The sequence below is a fragment of the Hipposideros armiger genome, unplaced genomic scaffold (assembly GCF_001890085.2).
Source record: "Hipposideros armiger isolate ML-2016 unplaced genomic scaffold, ASM189008v1 scaffold_97, whole genome shotgun sequence".
Lineage (NCBI taxonomy): Eukaryota > Metazoa > Chordata > Mammalia > Chiroptera > Hipposideridae > Hipposideros > Hipposideros armiger.
The window spans coordinates 1,531,490-1,550,118 of NW_017731447.1; the positions used below are offsets into that span (position 1 = coordinate 1,531,490).

Consider the following 18,629-nt stretch of genomic DNA (forward strand, 5'->3'; position numbering starts at 1 on the left):
TATTTAACCATGTGCTGGGCGCTTTGCTAAGATATTTTTCTTCTGGTCATTAATCCCACAATAACCCTAGGGAATAGATACTATTATCATTTCCACTTTATAGAAGAGAGAAAAATCAAAGCTTAGGAAAGCTTAGGGCTTGGAGTCCAAGTTCAGAGCCAGCTAGTCTGACTCTAGAGAAGCTTATGATCTTACCACTTGCGATAGAATTTTTTTTTGCACATTTCAGCTTCTTTCCAGTTATGATTTCCTTAGCATATAGCATGGTCATTTTGAGACACCTTATCTCTCAAATGAATGCTTATGAAATACAATTATTGTCAAAATATGTTAAGCACTAACTCTTATGGTAGTTTCCTTTTGAAGATTACTGATCTTTTATGATAATTCTGAATGATTCATTTAGAGGATGGCCATTAAAAATTAAGCAGTTGCAAAAACACCCGGGGATAATACAACTATTTTTACTTATATTCACCTGTTAACGTTTTTTTCCCTTTTACTTTAAACCTGTTTTTTCCCATGTACTTTATCATTTGTGCATATTTTCTTGCTATTTGTGTGGGTATGTGTGTATATATGTAATTTTTTCTGAGTCATTGGAAAGTGGCCATCTGTGGCCCTTTACCCCTGAATATTTCAGTGTGAATTTCCTAAGAATGGGGATATTTGCTTACATAACAGTTTCTACTTCCTGAGTTTATATTGAAAATATTTTCATCTAATCTGCTATCTATATCTATATCGCAATTTTGTCTGTTGACCTAATAAAGTCTTTCACAACATTTTTTTCCCTGTGGTACGAGATCCAGCCTAGGGTCATATATCACATTTATGTCATATCTGTTTAATATCTTTTCATCTGGAATAGTTCCACAGTTTTTCTTTGTCTTCTATCAGATTGACATCTTTGAAGAATAGAGTACCTTTCCTTTTTTTTTTTTGCTTTTTATTAAAATACAGATAATATACAATATTATATTAGTTTCAGGGGTACACCATAGTTCAACATTTATAGACCTAAAGAAGTGATCATCATGATAAGTCCAGCAACCATCTGACACTGGACCACGCTATCACAATATTGTTGACTCTATTCCCCATGCTGTATGTTACATCCCCAGGACTTACTTGTTTTATACCTGGAAATATGGACCATTTATTGCCCTTCACCTTCCCCCCACCCCCCTGAATTTTAATTTTTTGATGACAGTTGTCGTACAATATTATTTTATATTCATTTCAGGTGTACAACATAGTGGTTTAGGCATTTATATAATTTAAGAAATGATGTCTGACTAGTCTAGTACCCACCTGGCACTATATATAGTTATTACCATATTATTGACTATATTCCCTGTGCTGTACTTTACCTCCCCATGATTATGATTATTTTGTAACTACCAATTTGTACTTCTTTTGTTTTTAAATTAATTTATTTTTTATCGTTAGTTTCAGGTGTACAGAACATTGCAATAGTTATCCTTTTCACCCTTCACACAGAAACAATCCCCCTCTCCCATCTACTGCCCTCCCACCCCCGATATCATGCTTATCTATTACAATTACATTGACTCCATTCCCACACTCTACTCCATGTCCCCTGACTATATGTGTATATAATTATAGTGGACATACATTATTATTCAACATCAGCTTCAGAAATACAGTGCGGTGGTCAGGCCTCTACACCAACTATGAAGTGGTCTCCCTAACAAGACATGAGTCCATCTGGCCCCCTAAAAAATATTGACAACATTATTGATTATGTTCCCCAGACTGTCTTTTCTATCCCTGAGGCCATATTGTAGTTACCAATTTATCCTATTTGTACTTCTTAATCCCTTTCCCTTTTTCACCCTGTCCCTCAGCCCCCGTCCCATCTATCACCCCGATAAATCTAGTACCCATCTGAAACCATACATAGTTATTACCATATTATTGACTATTTTCCTTATGCTGTACCCTACATCCTCATGATTACTGTGTAACAATCAATTTTTACTTCTTAATCCCTTCCCCCTTTTTTACGCACACTCCCAACCTCCCTCCCATCCGGCAACCATAAAAATGTCCTCTATCTATGAGTTTGTTTCTGGTTTGTTTGTTCATTTTGTTATTTAGATTGCACATATAAGCAAAATCTTACTGCTTCTGTCTTTCTCTGTCTGACATACTCCACTCAGCACAGTACCTTCCAGGTCCATCCATGCAGCCATAGATGGCAAAACCCATTCCCTTCTGTAGCTGAGCAGTGTTCCACTGTATATATGTACCACCTCCTCTTTATCCATCCCTCCATTGATGGAAACTCTGGCTGCCTCCACACCTTGGTCATTGTAAACAGTGCTGCAATGAGCATATGGATGCACATGTCCTCTTGAAGAAATGCTTTGGGTTTCTTTGGATAAACAACCAGAAGTGGGATTGCTGGGTCCATCTTTGTCTCTTGTTATATAGCCTTTGTTTTAAAGCCTATTTTATCTGGTATAAGTAATGTTACCCCAGATTTTTTTTGTTTCTTTGTTTCTATTTTCATGAAACATCTTTATCCATCTCTTTACTTTTCATCTGTGTGTGTGTGTGTGTCTTTCAATCTGAAGTGAGTCTCTTGAAGGCAGCATATATAAGGGTTTTGTTTTCTTATCTATTCAGCCCTCCTATATCTTTTGAGTGAAGCATTTAATCCATTTACATTGAAAGTAATTGTTGATAGAAGTGTAGCTATTGCCATTTTATTGTTCATAATTTTAATCTTTTTTTTTTTTTCCCCTTTAACATTCCTTGTAATACTGGTTTGGTGGTGGTAAACTCCTTTAGCTTTTTTTTTTTTTTTTGTCTTGGAAGCTCTTTATCTGTCCTTTGATTTTAAATGAAAGTCTTGCTGGGTAGAGTAATCATGGTTGTAGATCCTTGCTTTTCATCACTTTGAATATTTCCTGCCAATCCCTTCTGGCCTGCAATGTTTCTGTTGAGAAATCAGCTGACAATCTTATGGGAGCTCCCTTATAAGTTACTAGTTACCTCTCTTTAACTGCTTTTAGGATTCTCTCTTTGCCTGTAACCTTTGCCATTTTAACTATATGTATCTTGGTGTGGGCCTGTTGGAGTTCATCTTGTTTGGGACTCTCTGTGCTTTCTGGACTTGTATGTCTATTTCCTTTGCCAGGTTAGGAAAGTTTTCAGTCATTATTTCTTCAAATAGGTTCTCAATCCCTTGCTTTCTCTCTTCTCTTTCTGGTACCCCTATGATGGGAATGTTGTTATGCTTGATGTTGTCCCAGAGGTCTCTTAAACTGTCCTCATTTTAAAAAATTCTTTTTTTTTAATTTTTGCTCTCCCAGTTGGGTGTTTTCTGCTACCTTGTTTTCCCAAATCTCTGATTCGATCCTCTGCTTCATCTAGTCTGCTCATGATTCCTTCTAGTGCATTCTTCATTTCAGTTATTGTATCCTTCACTTCTGACTGGTTCTTTTTGTGGTTTCTATGCTTTTTTTTATGCTTGCTATCTCTCTGTTGAAGTTCTCACTGAATTCCTTGAGTGTCCTTATAACCATTGTTTTGAACTCTGTCTCTGTTAGATTGCTTGCCTCCATTTTGTTTACTTCTTTTTCTGGAGCTTTCTCCTGTTCTTTCATTTGGGACGTATTTCTTTGTTTCCTCATTTTTGCTGCCTCCCTGTGTTTGTTTCTATGTATTTGGTAGACCTGCTATGTCTCCTAGTCTTGCAGGGTGGCCTTAGGTAGTGGGTGCCCTGTGGGGCCTAGTGGCACAGTCTCCCTGGTCACCTGCTCTGGGTGTCCCACAAGTGTCCCTTGTGTGGGTTGTATGTACCCTCCTGTTATAGTTGAACCTTGATTGCTGTTGACACATGAGTGGGTGGGATTGACCCTCAGGCTAACTGGCTGTGGGGTTTGGCCAAGTCCACAGCTTACATGCTGCTGTGAAGGGGGCTCACGCCACTGAGTAGTATTCACCACAGTGGGCTCTGGTCCCGTTGAGACCGCCCTTTGTGTGTGCTGCTTGTGGGGTTAATTATGCGGTGCTCTGCTGTGGTGTGAAGCCAACCTCCAAGTATATTGGTTCTGAGGCCTCTTGCGAGGGGCTCTGGTGCAGGCCCAGGTCACCCACTGCCTGTGACCAGCCAGGGACTACCTGGTAGGAGCTACAAAGCAGTCTGAGGTTTTTCTTTGCCTGTGCTGAACCTGGAGGTGCGTGGGAGAGGCCATACTGTGAACCGAGGACGGCTGCCACCGGTACCAGGCCTGGAGTAGTTCTGCAAAAAGCCAGGACACCTTGAGGCCTGCTGCCACCTGCCAGCTCCCTTAAGGTTCAGCCACCAATTAAGCCTTGTGCGGTATGCTAGTTGGCTGAGACAGGGTCTCAAGGAGTCACTAGAGTGGAAGAATTGTGGTCAAGGTTAATGTAGATTCTGGTTTGGTTCCAGTGCTGAGCCTGGAATTACTCAGCAAGTCTCAGCACACTGAGGCCAGTGGCCGCCTGCCTGGGGCCCGTGGACCTCAAGAGTTTTCCAAGGAAGAGTGCAATGTGTGTGGGGCTGGCTGCTCTGGAGAAAGTGGTCCGACACTGGGGGAGTTGGGTGGGGTGGGGTCCCAGTGAATCAGCAGGGCAGAGCCCAGAGCTCACAAGGCCAATCAGATTTAGATTTGGCCTGTGGGGGTGGGCTCAGCACATTAAAGATGGTGCCCACCTGCTGGCTGCACGGGAGAAGGACCCCATATGGGGAAAATGGTGACTGTCCTCCAGCCCTGGCCTCAAAGCCACACACCTCAGTCTGCTCCCCATATGCTTCTGATGCCCCCTGAGTCACCATCTCTCTGCTGGAGCCCAAGGTGAGTGACTGTAAGAGGGTGAGTCTGTGCGTGGGCCCTTTAAGAGGACACCTGGGTTTCCCGCAGCCTTCTGTCCTCCCAGATGGTTGGAATCCTCACTGTTTTTCACAGCCACACGTTGTGGGGCCTTCTCTTCCTGACATCAGTACTCTGGGCTGGGGAGCCTGGAGTGGGGCTGGGGTCCTTCGCTCCTCCATGGGGAACCTCGGCGGCTGAGCTATCCCTCCCTATTTTCAACCGTCACACGGAGGTTTGCAGCCAGCCCGGTTTGCCTCTCTGCCCCTCCTACCAGTCTCCACGTGGCTTCTTATTTATATCCTTAGTTATACAACCTCCTGTTCAGCCAGCTCAGATGGTTCTCCAGGTTGATTGTTCTATAATTTAGTTATAATTTTAATGTGTTCATGGAAGGAATCAGGCACCGTGTTTATCTACTCCACCATCTTGGATCCCCTTCCCTTTTTTTTTTTTTTGTAATAGAAAGTTTCTCATTTTGTGTTGGTCTGATGTTTCCTCATTGTTAGATTCAGGTAATACAGTCTCAGCCAGGACTTACTATTCCCCTACCTTATTTGTCAAGTTTATTCTTTTTAAAAGTAAGGAAATTAACACTGATACAATAATATTATCTAAGTACAGACCTTAGTCAGATTCTGTCAATTATTCCCCAAATGTCTTTATAGTAAGAAAATTACAGATGATACATTACAGCTGGTCCCCTTGTGCCTGGAATAGTTTCTCAGTCTTTGTGCTTCATGGCATTGACGTTTTTTAAAACTATGAGCCAATTTTACTATAACGTCCTTCTATTTTAGTTTGTTTGAATTTCCCTCATGGTTGAATTCAGGTTTTGTACTTTTGGCAGAATTGCTATTCAAGGGACATTATGTTCTCAGTGCATTGTGTTTGGAGGCACATGGTGTCTGTTTGTCCCACTGCTGGTGACGTTAACTTTGATCACTTGGGTAAGGCTGGTCTGCCAGGTTTGTCCAGTGTGGTGACTGTTTCCTCCCTTTCAGACAATAACATCTTGTGGAGTGATGTTTTTAATATCCTATTACTTACTCAAACTTTTACTTGTGGGCCTTAGCATACATGGACGATTCTTGTCTAAATCAGTCTTCTTACAATGTTTTCCCAATGGTGATGTAAAATTCCATCATACCCTTTTCATTTATTTGTTGGCTTCCATCCACAAAGAGAAACGTTCCCTTATTTCACATTTATTTATTTACATCAGTGTAGATGCGTGGATTCTTACTTTTTAAAAATATTCTCATTACTTATATTGATGGTCAAATTGTCCTAGAGTTGGCCAGTGGGAGCCCCTTCAAGCTGGCCTCTATGTCTTTCTGACACGTCCCCATCATTTCTTGTCACAGCCTCACTTTCTGGCACAGAAGGGTCCTCCTTTAATACCTTCTCTGCCTTCTCACTGAAAATGGCCATTTTTCCAAGTAGTTGTGTATTAGAGTGTCTGTTTTTCTATAACTTAGCCAAGAGTGACTTTTTTTTTAAGAGTGACTTTTTATACTGTTTAATTTTTGCTAATCTGATAGGTGAGAAATAGCACCTCCATGTAGTCTTAGTTTGCATTTCATTATTGAGTAAAATTGATTATCTTTTCAATGTTTAAGGGCTATACGTATGTGAGTGAGTGTGTGTGTGTGTGTGTGTGTGTATTTGTATGTGTGTATGTATTCATGTCCTTTGCCCATTTTTCTGTCAAGTTAATAGCCTATTTCCTCTGTACTATGGACATTAGCTCCTTTATCTGTGACATGATGTAACTATTTTCTCCCATTTTATCTTTTGTCTTTTGTCAATGATTTTTTGTTTGGTCATGCAAAGTAAATTTGTTTAAAAATTTTATATAATCAAATTTTATTCTTCCTGGTTTTGAGTCATAATTAGCACAGCTTTCCTTATATCACGGTTATAGAGGAACTCACCGTTCCCGCTCTCTAGTATGTGTATGGCTTCCTTGGTTTACATTTGGATCCCTGATTCATTTGGCATCTATTCTTGTGTATGGCATGAGGTATGGATCTAATTTCATCTTTTTCCAAATGGCTAACAATTGTTTTAATTACTTACTAGAAAGCCAATTTTTGCCCCAGTGATTTTTAGATGCCCCCTTTATCATATACATACTGAAGTTCCGTCTGTACTTGGATCTGTTTTTGAACTTCCTGTATTACTCCACTGGTTTGTCTGTCTACTCATGGGCCAGTAGCGTGCTTTAAATTATAGAGGCTTGATAGTATAATTTAATGTCTGGAAGGACTAGTCCTCCTTCTAGAGTTTTAGTGTTTTCCTGGCTGTTTGTACGCTTGTATTTTTAATATGAGGTTTGGTATAAATTGTCTAGTTTTATTAATAAGAGTTGGTGGTATATTTATGGGGATCGCATTAAATTTATAAAGTAATTTATGGCAAACTGACATTTTTTTGATGTTGACTTGTTCTATCCAAAAGTAAGAAATGTCTTTGTATTTGGTAAAGTTGTCATTTGTGTCGTTTTAGGATTAAAGTTTTTCTCAGTTGGGTTTTGCACATTTGTTGTTAAATGTATTGTGAAATATTTTACTTTCTTTTTGAAACTTGCTTTTTTTTGCTTACTATATCATGGCGATATGAATAGGTCAGTACATGTAGACCCATTTCATGTTTTAAAATGGATTCATGGTAATTTATTGAATCCTAATTTAATTTTTCCTCTGGATGTATTTCATATTGCTTCTGATTTTTTCCCTATTATAAACAGTGCTATTGAGAATTTCTCTGTACCTATATTTTTGCTTACTTACGTTACTGTATCTGTAAAATGGATTCCTGGAAATGGAATTGCTTATCATAGACCATGTATATTTTGGGGGTAATATATTCTACCAAATTATCATCTCAAACTATTTGACACTTTTTAAAGCCAAGTAAACTGTATTGTATATGTCCATTGTTAAAAGACATTCAAAACTTTTTTGGAAAAAAGCCTCATGAAAGTTAATTCTAAACAAAAAGTTATGTGTGTTTGTCCATTAATATGGGGAATAGAAAGATAGCACAACCATGATGTCTACCTGAAATAACTTAAATATCGTTTTGGAAATCAGATCTATGTTTATGGGCATTAAAAAAATAGAAAACATTTTTGGTAAGTAGATTTTGAAGTTAGCCTAAAAGAAAGTATTGAATTTAGTTGACTAGAGATAATCAGGAAGGACATTTCCTGTGAGATTAGCATAGACTAAAGTCAAGGCAGAATTTTACTATGTCATGTGAGGTCCGTGGAATAACTGGCCTTAGATTGAAGCAGTGTGTTTATATTCAAAGACAAAGTAAGGCAGTTAATGGAAGACCTCGAGTGCCTATAGTGTGTGGACTTGATTCACTGGGCAGCAAGCAGAAAGCCCTTCTGAATTCGTCACCTGTTGCTGTGTAACAAATTACCCCCAAATTTAGGGCTTCGAACACCAGTAAACATTTATTATCTGTAACAGTTTCTATGGGGCAAGGATTTGCGAGCAGTAACAAATTACCCCCAAATTTAGGGCTTCGAACACCAGTAAACGTTTATTATCTGTAACAGTTTCTATGGGGCAAGGATTTGCGAGCAGAGGGTCCTCTTGCCACATGCTGTTCCTTAGAAGCTAGCCAGTAAGTTCAGCCCACGTTCAAGGGGAAGGGATTAAGTTCCTCCTTTTAAGGAGAGAAGTGTCGAGAAATCTGGGAACATGTTTTATAACCACCACACTGTGTGTGTGCTGAAGAAAGTGATGGTATGATTTTGAAAAGGAAAAAAACATGGTACCCAGAGGAAATTTAATCTGGCAGCACTATCAATGATGAACTGAAGAAAGGGAGAAATGGGAGATAGGTCCTAGTGAAGTGATGGAGCAGTCAAGTAACGACGGAGGTGGTCGGGGGAGATGAGAGAGGAGATGTAGGACACGTGAGGGATGCAGCAAAATGATGAGAGGAAAATAAGAGCAAAAAATGATCTCAGGGCTTTCAGATCTGCAGAACGAACAGGCATGTAATAGCTGGAAAGAGAAACCAGTTTTCAGGGGATAAGGGTGCTTGTTTGGTTTTAGACATTTAAGGGGACATTCATAAGCAGTTGAAACTGTAGAACCAGGGCTCTTGTTGAAATGTCCAATCCAAGAGGGAAATTTCACAGTTGCCATCCCAGAAGTGATGGCTGACCTCTTCAAGGGAATGAGTCCGCAGAAAGAGGCCGGAGCCCTGAGGACCAAGCCTTTTGGGGGAAGCTGTGGTTTGGAGAGCAATGATTAGGACCAGGAGTGAGAGCTGGAGCATTTGAGAGGAGGAAGAACCTGCTGTGTTCCTGCCAGGACCGGAACCAGCAGCGCGATCAAGAGCTTCAGATGGTGCAGACTCGGAAGAGAATGATGTTTGAAATGAATGCATTGCCTGTGAGATTATTAGAGGTGACAGCCGTTTAAGTGAGAGTAGAACAATTTTGGAAATTGGATTATAACATCTAATTTGATGATTAAGTTTCTAAAAAGTGCTGGAGGTGGGAGGATGAGTGGCTGGCATGCCTTTCATCACTTAGATTTTGAGATCTTACCCCCTTCTCGCTTCCTTTCAGCACCACCAAGCCTTGTTGGAATGGTACAGCTCCTCAGGTCTCGGACCTAGCCAGGGATGGAGTAAGATTTTACCGCACTTGTTGTTTTCAGGGAGTCTTTTAACTGTAAGTAAAATGAAAGTACTTTATAATTATTTTTTTTTTCACTTCACATGTTGCTTTTAACTCTCCTTATCTGTGCTCTCCCCCCCCTGCCTCCTTTCCTTTCCCTTCCCTTCCCCCTGGTAGTAGGGCCTCACAATCAGATTTCAGAAGAGAAATCATTTTCCCCCTCCCTTGCCTCCCAACTTCAAGCGCAATTCTATTATTCATATGCTCTGTTAATTGACTCTGCAGGAGTGCAATTAATACACAGTGAATATTAAACTAGTAACTGACAAACGTAAATTGAAAGATGATTTTGTATTTTGTTACCTGTCTGTACATGTATTTAATTAGCTTTCAAATTAGTAAAATCATTGTCAATAAGATGGAGCAAAACCATGAAAATATTTAAAAAATGACTTTATGTGACACAGGTATATTTCAAGATCTCTGTAAGGATTTGAGGTTAAATTGCCCAAAGAATTGTGTAGTAAAACACTGACAAAGCCAGATTAAATCTGTTTTCTCTGCTATATGGAATGATGATTATGTGAATTTTTTTTCTGATAGCGTTATTTTTCTTTTAAGAAAAAACTTTAGGCTTCCAGTAAAGACTTAAAGACACTAAACCAAACTAGCAGTTAGAACTATGGTTTCGAGTTAAATGGTAAATTTCATGCTGTGAAAAAAGAACGACTGCTGATAAGTTCTTTTTAGCACAGAAAGATGACGCTAGCTCTCGGTAACATCACCTTTGCATACATACGGGGTGTTAAATGATGTAGCCTAGTGCTGCAGCATGCATGGGAGGTGAGCACCAGAGGAGCTGAGAGGGGTCAGGGAATGTGAGAAGGTAGACTGGGTGTGAGGGAAGCATGGGTAGCAGATAAGCACCGGCTCTAAACCGGGCAATACTGCTGTGAAGGTCCTTCCACGTAGTTTTCATGACACGTATTAAGCTTTTTCTTTCTGTCAGTGGGTGAGAGAGAGAGGGATAGAAAAAAGAAGTGAGAATGGGTGTCTCGAGGTCGTGGATCGCGCTGTTTCTTTTCACAATGAAAAGATCTGGTAACGTTGTGACGATTGCATCATGACTTCTATTGCTTGCATCTGACAAAACGTTAACGTGGTTAATTGGTGCCTTTTCCTTTTCCTGTTTCCCACCTGTCCTATCCCGTCCCCGCCCCCTTTTGTTCGCTGAGACTTCCCTTCAGGTGCCATCAATCCCAGAGTCCTCCTCCGGGGGCCTCTTCCATCCCTAGTGCCCCACGCTCCTCGTCCATGCCTCTGTGTCTCTAGAATGACTTGGGAATGACTCTAATCATTGGGCTCCTCCAGCCTATTCTGTGGCCATTTGTTTACATGTTTGTTTTCCCTACTAGCCTGTGAACTCCTTAGTAGGAGGGGTCAAGCCTTACTCATCTGTATCCCCACATCTAGTAAATGTTAGTTGAATAAACAGATGAATGATTTTCCCACGCCTTGTGGTAGACATGCTCACCATGGTCCATCCAGGTGGCCGTGAAGTCACTGAGCTTTATGGTTGGGAGATCCGTGAACTAGAGAGAGAGAGACCACATGAACCTTAAAGATTCTGGGGTGGACTGAAAAAAGAAAGGCAGAGATTCCGGTCTTGGGGTGTCCCCACCGAGTAGGGTGCAGTGACGGCTTTGGGAGCAAGAAACAAATAAGTGCGATCCTGAGTCATAAGGCCTGTAGCAGAGGCCCCATGTACTGATTGCTCTGGAAGCATGTGATTCGTTTGGCCTGGGGAGGCCTGGGAAGACTGGCTTTGGAGTTGAGTCTTCAAGAGGATGCAGTTGCTCACCCTGTAAAGATGGAGGAGGAGCTTGGACCCGAGCTGTAGAAAGGTCTGAGGATCATTTTTTGAGACGTTTTGAAGGCGCTTGAGCTTCTGGGAGTTGGGGCTTGGGGAAATGAGATTGGAAGGAGCTGTGTGTATAACGCTAGTAGCTGGTCTTTGCCCTGCTGGCTGCGGGGAGCCATTGGAGGTTTTAAAATCAGAGGAACGGCACAGAGTTACATTTTAGTAAAATGCCTGGGAACAGTATGGAAATTGGACTGGAAGGGAAAAAAACTATAGAGCATAGACTAGTTAGGAAACCTCGTGCAACAGTCTAGATGAGTGAGATGATGGAGGGCCTGGATTGCGCCATTGACAGCAGGGTTGCGGAGAAGACAAAGTGATTTTTGGGGAGGTAGGATTTATAAGATTTAGTGTCGGGAGCTACAAATGGCAGTTGTGAGAAAGATGGAAGCATGGACATGGTTGTAGATTTTTAATCCTCTATTCATTGGATGAGAGACTAGAAAGGAAGCATTGGGTTTGGTTTTGGACATTTGAGAATGGGGCGCGATAACTAGAAGGCAGTTGGAAATGTGACTGAAGTTGAGGAGTAAAAGATGCGGGAGTATGATGTCACACATGTGTGAACGGGCAAGATTACAAAAGGGAAGCTAGCTGAGCAATGAGAGAGGGCCAAGCAAGGGACCCCCGGACACCCCACCATTTAAAAGGCATACTCAGCAAAAGACCCTCTAAGCACAGTCAGTATCAAAGGCCACCAAGATGTCAAGTGGGATGAGAAGTAAAATGCGGCTATTGCGTTTGACCAGGTGAGAGGCTCTGAGTGAGGATAATTATAATGTCGTGGCATTAGAGACTTCATTTCAATGGCTAAGTGCAGTGGGTCTTAATGAGTAGAGACAATGAGTCTAGACTGCCTTTTTATAAAAAAAAAATCAATCTAAAATAGAGCTAGATTACAGATAACAGATAGAGGGAAGGTCTTTATTTTAGCATAAGGTAGTATAAGTATACTGTGATGGTCTGAACGCGTCCCCACGAGCTTCAAACAATCCTTGTAGGAACTGAGAAACAGAGCTGATCAGGGAGAAGTCGTGGGGTGTGGCCCAGCAACAGGGGCCTGGCTGAAGTGCAAGTCGTTCTCCCAAATGGTAGAGTTGCTTGCTTTTTCTCCCATCGCGCTCTCTTGAGCCTGGGAGCTAGAGCACGTAAACTACAACATGATTATTTATTTTACTAAAAATTCTTTTTTCAGAGGAATGTGGTGTAAGTTTCTTTTAAATAACAAGTACTTTTCAGCGCTCTTGTTTAGTGCAGTAAAATATACATAACAGAGAATTTATTTTAACCATTTTTAAGCATACAGATCTGTGGTCCGAAGTACATTCATGTTGTTTTGCAACCGTCACCCCCATCCATCTGCAGCACCTTTCCCTCTCCCCAATATGGAACTCTGTCCCCATGAAACACGAGCTCCCCATTTTCCTCCCTCTTCCGCCCGTCGCTGGCAACCACCGTTATACTTAATGTCCCTATGAATTTGACTGCTCTTGGAACCCGAAATAAGAGGACTCATACAGCATTCGTACTTCTGTGACTGGCTTATTTCGCTTAGCTTATCTCCAGGGTTCATCCGTGTTGTAGTATATGTCAAAATTTCCCTCAGTATTCTTAAAATCTGACTTAAACACGCCGGTTCTTTCCAGAACACAACTATTCCACGACCTTTATACATTGTCAACACCTGCCACCTTAATTTTACACTCGGATGGGAGGGAGAAAAAAGGAATTCAGATTCACATTTATTACTTAACATCCCATTTACCATGTCGGGTGCTGCATTGGTTGCGAATGCTTCATTTGATGCCTTCAGTCTTCACGCCTCTGTGAGGTAGATATATATTACTGTGATGCTCATTCTACAACTGAAGAAACGGAATTTCAGAAAATCAAATAGCTTATGCAAGATCACACAGCTGGCAGGTTAACGGAGCCATGAGTGAGACCCTGGTCATCCTGATACCAGACGCCACGCTCTTGTTTTATGACTCTTCAGTTCTCTATGTAGGCCTACTTCTAATTATATCATTCTAAAGGAGGCAGATCTCTTTGGTTTGAACTTAATGACAGTGTGCCTTTGCAGGTTTTCCTGGTGCTCAGCAACTGTACAAGGCTCCTCGTGACACTAAACTGTTCTATTTTGTGTTTAAGCTTTTCAGAACAGAATAAAACATTTGCCAAATGTGGAGGATTACTTGCGTAATTAATTGAATTCACACATGTGTTTAACATTGTGTATTTGTCCAACTTAGAATTTATCTGAGGTAGCTTACAGAACTAAGTTGATAGATTTATAGCATAGATTTCTGACGGAAATACTTGGTTTTGCCTGTATTTATGGTTTCAATCCTAAGCACAAATAGGAAAGGAGAACATTTTTTTAAATGAAAAATATATGTAACCATGCATTTTTAAGGATTTCACACAACAAAATATTATTCAAGTAATCCGACTACAGTATTTGAAGCCAAAAGCCACAATCTGATATTTTCCTTGTTGAAGACTTTTTTTAACCTATAAATTCTCCGAATTCTTGAATCTCTATCCTGTGTCAGTGAAAGACATTTTTCTTTAAAGATCTAAGCAATGACAATGACAATCTAAACATGCCAAGGTTGTTTGAGTGCATGATTGTGATAAAAAAAAAAGTCATATACACAGCGTTTATTTCTAGAACTTGGGGACTTCATGGAAGTAAGCCAGTGGGTTCTGGTGTTGTTTGAAGGCTGTGCTTATCTCTGCATCTTTGTTCAGTTGTTTTGCTTCTGAAAGCTTTGAGAGCACTACTGAGTTTTTGAGTTTCCGCATTCTGTGACCAATTGTTAGAGAAAGCCAAAGTCTGAAGTTTGTGTTGACTTTAGAAAGTCATTCTCTGAAGCCCATTTCTGGAATGAGTTTAAAGAAAGAAGAGTACCAAAAGCCAGGTTCAGTCTTACAGGGGGATGCTTGGAAAAGGATAAGTGGTTCTCTGGGATCATTTGAGTGGATCAGATTACCTTCTAAAGGATGAAAACAAAGAATAAATCAGAGGGACTGGAAAACACCCTAACTTCTTCCTTCAGGCAAGTAATACCTACCGTAGAGGATAGATGATTGTTTTCTCTCCATTTTGCTTTTTCTTGAAGATTGACAGAAGTAGAAAATGTTACAGTGGTACATTTAAGTATGTTCGTATCCAGGTGATTAAGCAGTGCGGAGTCTCTTCTGCTTTGTCTCAAGGCTCTTCTCTTATTCTGACTGCATCAATTTAAAAGCAACTCATTAATGACTGTAGTGAAAATTTTCTCATTGTGAAAGTCATGAACAAAGGGGTCATTTGCCTACTTAGAGTCAGGGACTTAAACTGCAATCAAATAGGCAGGCCTTATTGTTTTCCTCAAATGTAAAGGAAAGAACAAGGCTCAAGATACAGCAAAGGTATTTTTAAAGTATGCAATTTGTGTGACTCTTGCTGAGTCAGGTGAGTGGGCGATGCTGGCAAGAGTTGTAGCAAAAATTGACTTCTAGCAAGGAATGAAAACCCACGCTAAACAGAACAGGAGTGGGAATATGCTCAAGGAGAAAAAAGTCTCTGGAACGGGGACATCTCAGTGGTTAGGTGGTGGGTCTAGTGTCTGAGGAGAAAGCTTTCGACTTGAAATGACAAGATCTGTGGCCCAAAGAGAAAAGAGCTCAGCCTGTGTCTGGGAGTGGAGGTGAGTGGCCTAACAGAAGGGACGGATGCCAAGGAATTCCTGGCCAGAGGGAAAATAAGATCGTGGAAGGCCTAGGAGTGTCCTTTTAATGCTGTAGACCTACTGTGAAATTACGTGCTATGAGATTATTGTGCCTAAAACGTAGTCCAGATGGACAGCATTTGGATGCCCAAGGTGCACGGTAGTAAATATTTTGGTGTGTTTGAACAGAATCTCTCGTCTTTTATTCACTAAGGAGTACACAATAGGGGCTTCTTGCTAGCAGACAAGAGAGAGCAGCACTCGATGTCTTCACGGGATGAAACTCCAGTGCATTTAATTTAGATAGGGTGACAAAGCCCAAGTGTGAAATCTCTGTGGGGACAGGCAGAGAAGTACCTTTTTTTTACACAGCATTTTATCCTTCAAGTTATTCTCTAATTGTCACCTCTCAGAACATGGCTGGATTTGGACCATTTAACCTGAATAGGTTCAGGAGAGCCAGAGACCTGGAGTTGATTTCATTTGCTTGGGAAGAAGCCCAGTAGAGTCAGTAGTATGTATCGTCTGGAAGTATGATAATATTCTGTGATTCTGCTGTAATGGAGTTGGAGTCCCAAAGACTGGGATAGATTTGAGGTATAGCGGTTACCCGACTCTCGTTGAATTTTCCTGTTTTTTGTCTTCATTATCTGCACTATTGTTAAGTTTTATGAAACTTAGTACAGTGTTCTCTGGTTTAAATTGGAGCAGGAATTACTCTTTGATCTCAGGTGACACCTCAGCTAGTTTTCTCACTCAGAATATATTTAGTTAACAGATAACTGCTGACACATAACTAAATACATTGTTTGTTTTACATGGAAGCTTAAGGTGAATCAGAGGCAGACATTTATTCTCAAGTTGTCTGGTCAAAGGGAGATGAGGAAGGACTGTCCAATGATGGTTGAGAACTGGGGTTCAGCAGTCAGACCCTATGCGAATTCAGATCCTGGTTTTGACATATACTCGATATATAACCTTGGAAAAGCTGCTTAGTATCTGTAAACCTGGGATTCCTCGGTTACGCATCTAATCCATGTCAACAGCAGGATCTGTATAATAGTACCCATCTCATAGGAGTGCTGGAGACCTAAAAAGATAGTGGTGTAAGGGATTTGGAACATAGGTAAGTCCTCTGTACACATTGGCAATCCACACAGATGAACAAAATGCTGCCCTGTGGGCCCATGGCATTATGACTTTGCTGGAAGTTCAATGTCAGAAGTACGACTTGGGGAATTACCTTCTCCCAGACTGTATGACACTGAGTGACACTGCCAGAGGCAAACACAAGAAATAATAGGACAGAACCAAAAATCTTATTTTCTTAATCCACAAAAGTGGATTAGCAATTATATTTCTTATTTTCTTTGATGTTTTGTTTGTATTACATTCTGGTAATGCCGATGTTAAAGGAGTTGAATCAGGCTGATACCGATATGAAGATAACTCACCAATTCTTTTACTACACGATTATAGAGCCTGTTATGTACACCTTTCGTGGATTCTATTGTAGCACTAGATCTAGTTTATCAGTACTGAAAATAAAACAGTGTTAGAAGCCATTTTGGTGGTTGGCTTTCAAACTCAGTAATTTGGCTGACTTAAAGATAGGTGGCTATAAATGTTTGAGGGTTTTCAGGCAAAATGAATGAAACTACTAAATAATTGGTAAATAATGAAGTGATGGGGTTGGATTTCGTAGCTCACTATTTTGCTCAGTCTTCTCAACTTAAATCCCTCTAAATATTTAATATCACTGATTACCGTATGATATGCTTTGTTCTTTAAAAAGTTATATAATATTTAATACATGCAAAAGGTTATATAATTCTGTCAATACATTAAAACTACCATGTGAAAAGGAGCTTAAGTTGTTTACTGCATTATTATAGCTTACTAAATATACATTGGTCAATCATTAAATATCTCTTGGGTGCCTCCTCTGTGTCTCCTGCCAGTGTCTGGTGATGGGCCTGGAGCCCTGTTGGTCAGTAGGTCCAATATTTGGGAAAAAGAGCTGAACCACGAACCAGAGCGTTGGGAGGATGAGCTGGAACCCAGCAATGTGTGTGTCTGTCACCACATCTAACCAAGAAGAGACTAATGACTTAAGAGAGCTGCAGGTGCTGCTGTAGCCCCTCCTTCCCAATCTCAAGGAAAACCCTTTTGACCAACTCTGACCTAGCACCATTTATGGAAGGAGATTCTGGGAACCGCAGTTCCCACCTTACCCAGGTTGCTACAGTACAAACCACTACAGGTTCCTGTGCTTATGTGTTGTATTGTGGACAAGAGAGACGTTAGAATTATTTCTGCTTAGAAGATAGAATATTTATTTAAGATACCAGAATGGTTTAAAAATAATTTGAACCTGATTATACCATTGTTTTCTTTTCCATGATACCACATCTTTTTTTTTAAAGCCATGAAATAACTTAAATCATGAGAAATATAATCTTACCTTCTGTTGCAAGCAAGTATTCTTTTAATTTGATAAGTGCATTGTGCTATTTTTTTTTTTGAAAAAACTTATTCAGTATAGTGCCATCTAGTGATAATTAATTTACTTTCTGGTTTTTGAAAATATTTAGTTCACTAACACAGTTTACTTCTTGATAAATCAAGAACTTTACTTTTTCATCATGCTTAACTCATAAGACGTAGTGGACTATCTTTAAGTAAATCAGACATTTATAAATAATTAAAAAGAACTGGAAAAGAAAAAAGCTAGAAAAGTTTTTATCTTCGGAGTTTAGTCTATGTCTACACACATAATGAGTTAGTATTTGTCCGTTTACTGGATACTGTTTGGATCCGGGAGAAAAGTAATTTTTTGTTGTTTGTTTATGAAAAGAATAAGATGATTTAAAAATGTGATGTAGTGGAATGAGTCTGGGCTTTAAAATCAGGCAGACAAAAGGGTTGGTCTTTTTAACTTATTTTTCTTATGCTCTGGTAGGCCGTACTCCAAGAACTTTATATGTACCGAATCATTAAATAGTCACAGAAGCCCAGTGAGGCGTAATAGCAACGGAGGCACCAAAGCTCACGGAGCAGTTAAGCGTTAGGGTCATCTCTTTGCTTTTTGGTTAGTTACGTATTGATCTGTTTCTGCAATACAGAGTGACCCTTCCTAGGGAAGGTCTTATTCATGTTTCCCCAGCACCTTGTACTGATTCACGTGTCCCCAACTCAGTTGGTGAATCTTTGAATTTTTTTTTTGCTTCCCTTTAATGAAAACACAATAGCCACAACAAGAACAACAGAAAATTAAATTGTTTTGCTAAAATATCAATGTTTTCCTTATATTTTGTTCAAGTAAAACAAATATATATATATATATATATAATTTTTTTAAAAAGGTATTAACACAGTCAGAAACTCTAGGTTCTATTCTCTGTTTGGCCATTTATTTTAATATTAATCTCAGTTATATGTGCACAGAATTCCAAGAATCCAGGCGTTATAAG

The 18,629-nt window shown here is 40.0% G+C and overlaps 1 long non-coding RNA gene across 1 annotated transcript in view; it reads left to right on the top strand.

The window, feature by feature from the left end:
* Window positions 1-18,629, top strand: part of LOC109384619 (uncharacterized) — a 122,280-nt gene that overhangs the window by 13,841 nt on the left and 89,810 nt on the right. The window contains exon 2 of the long non-coding RNA XR_002124441.1: window positions 9,469-9,573. This is a non-coding gene — a long non-coding RNA (uncharacterized LOC109384619). The remainder of the gene's footprint in view (window positions 1-9,468; window positions 9,574-18,629) is intronic.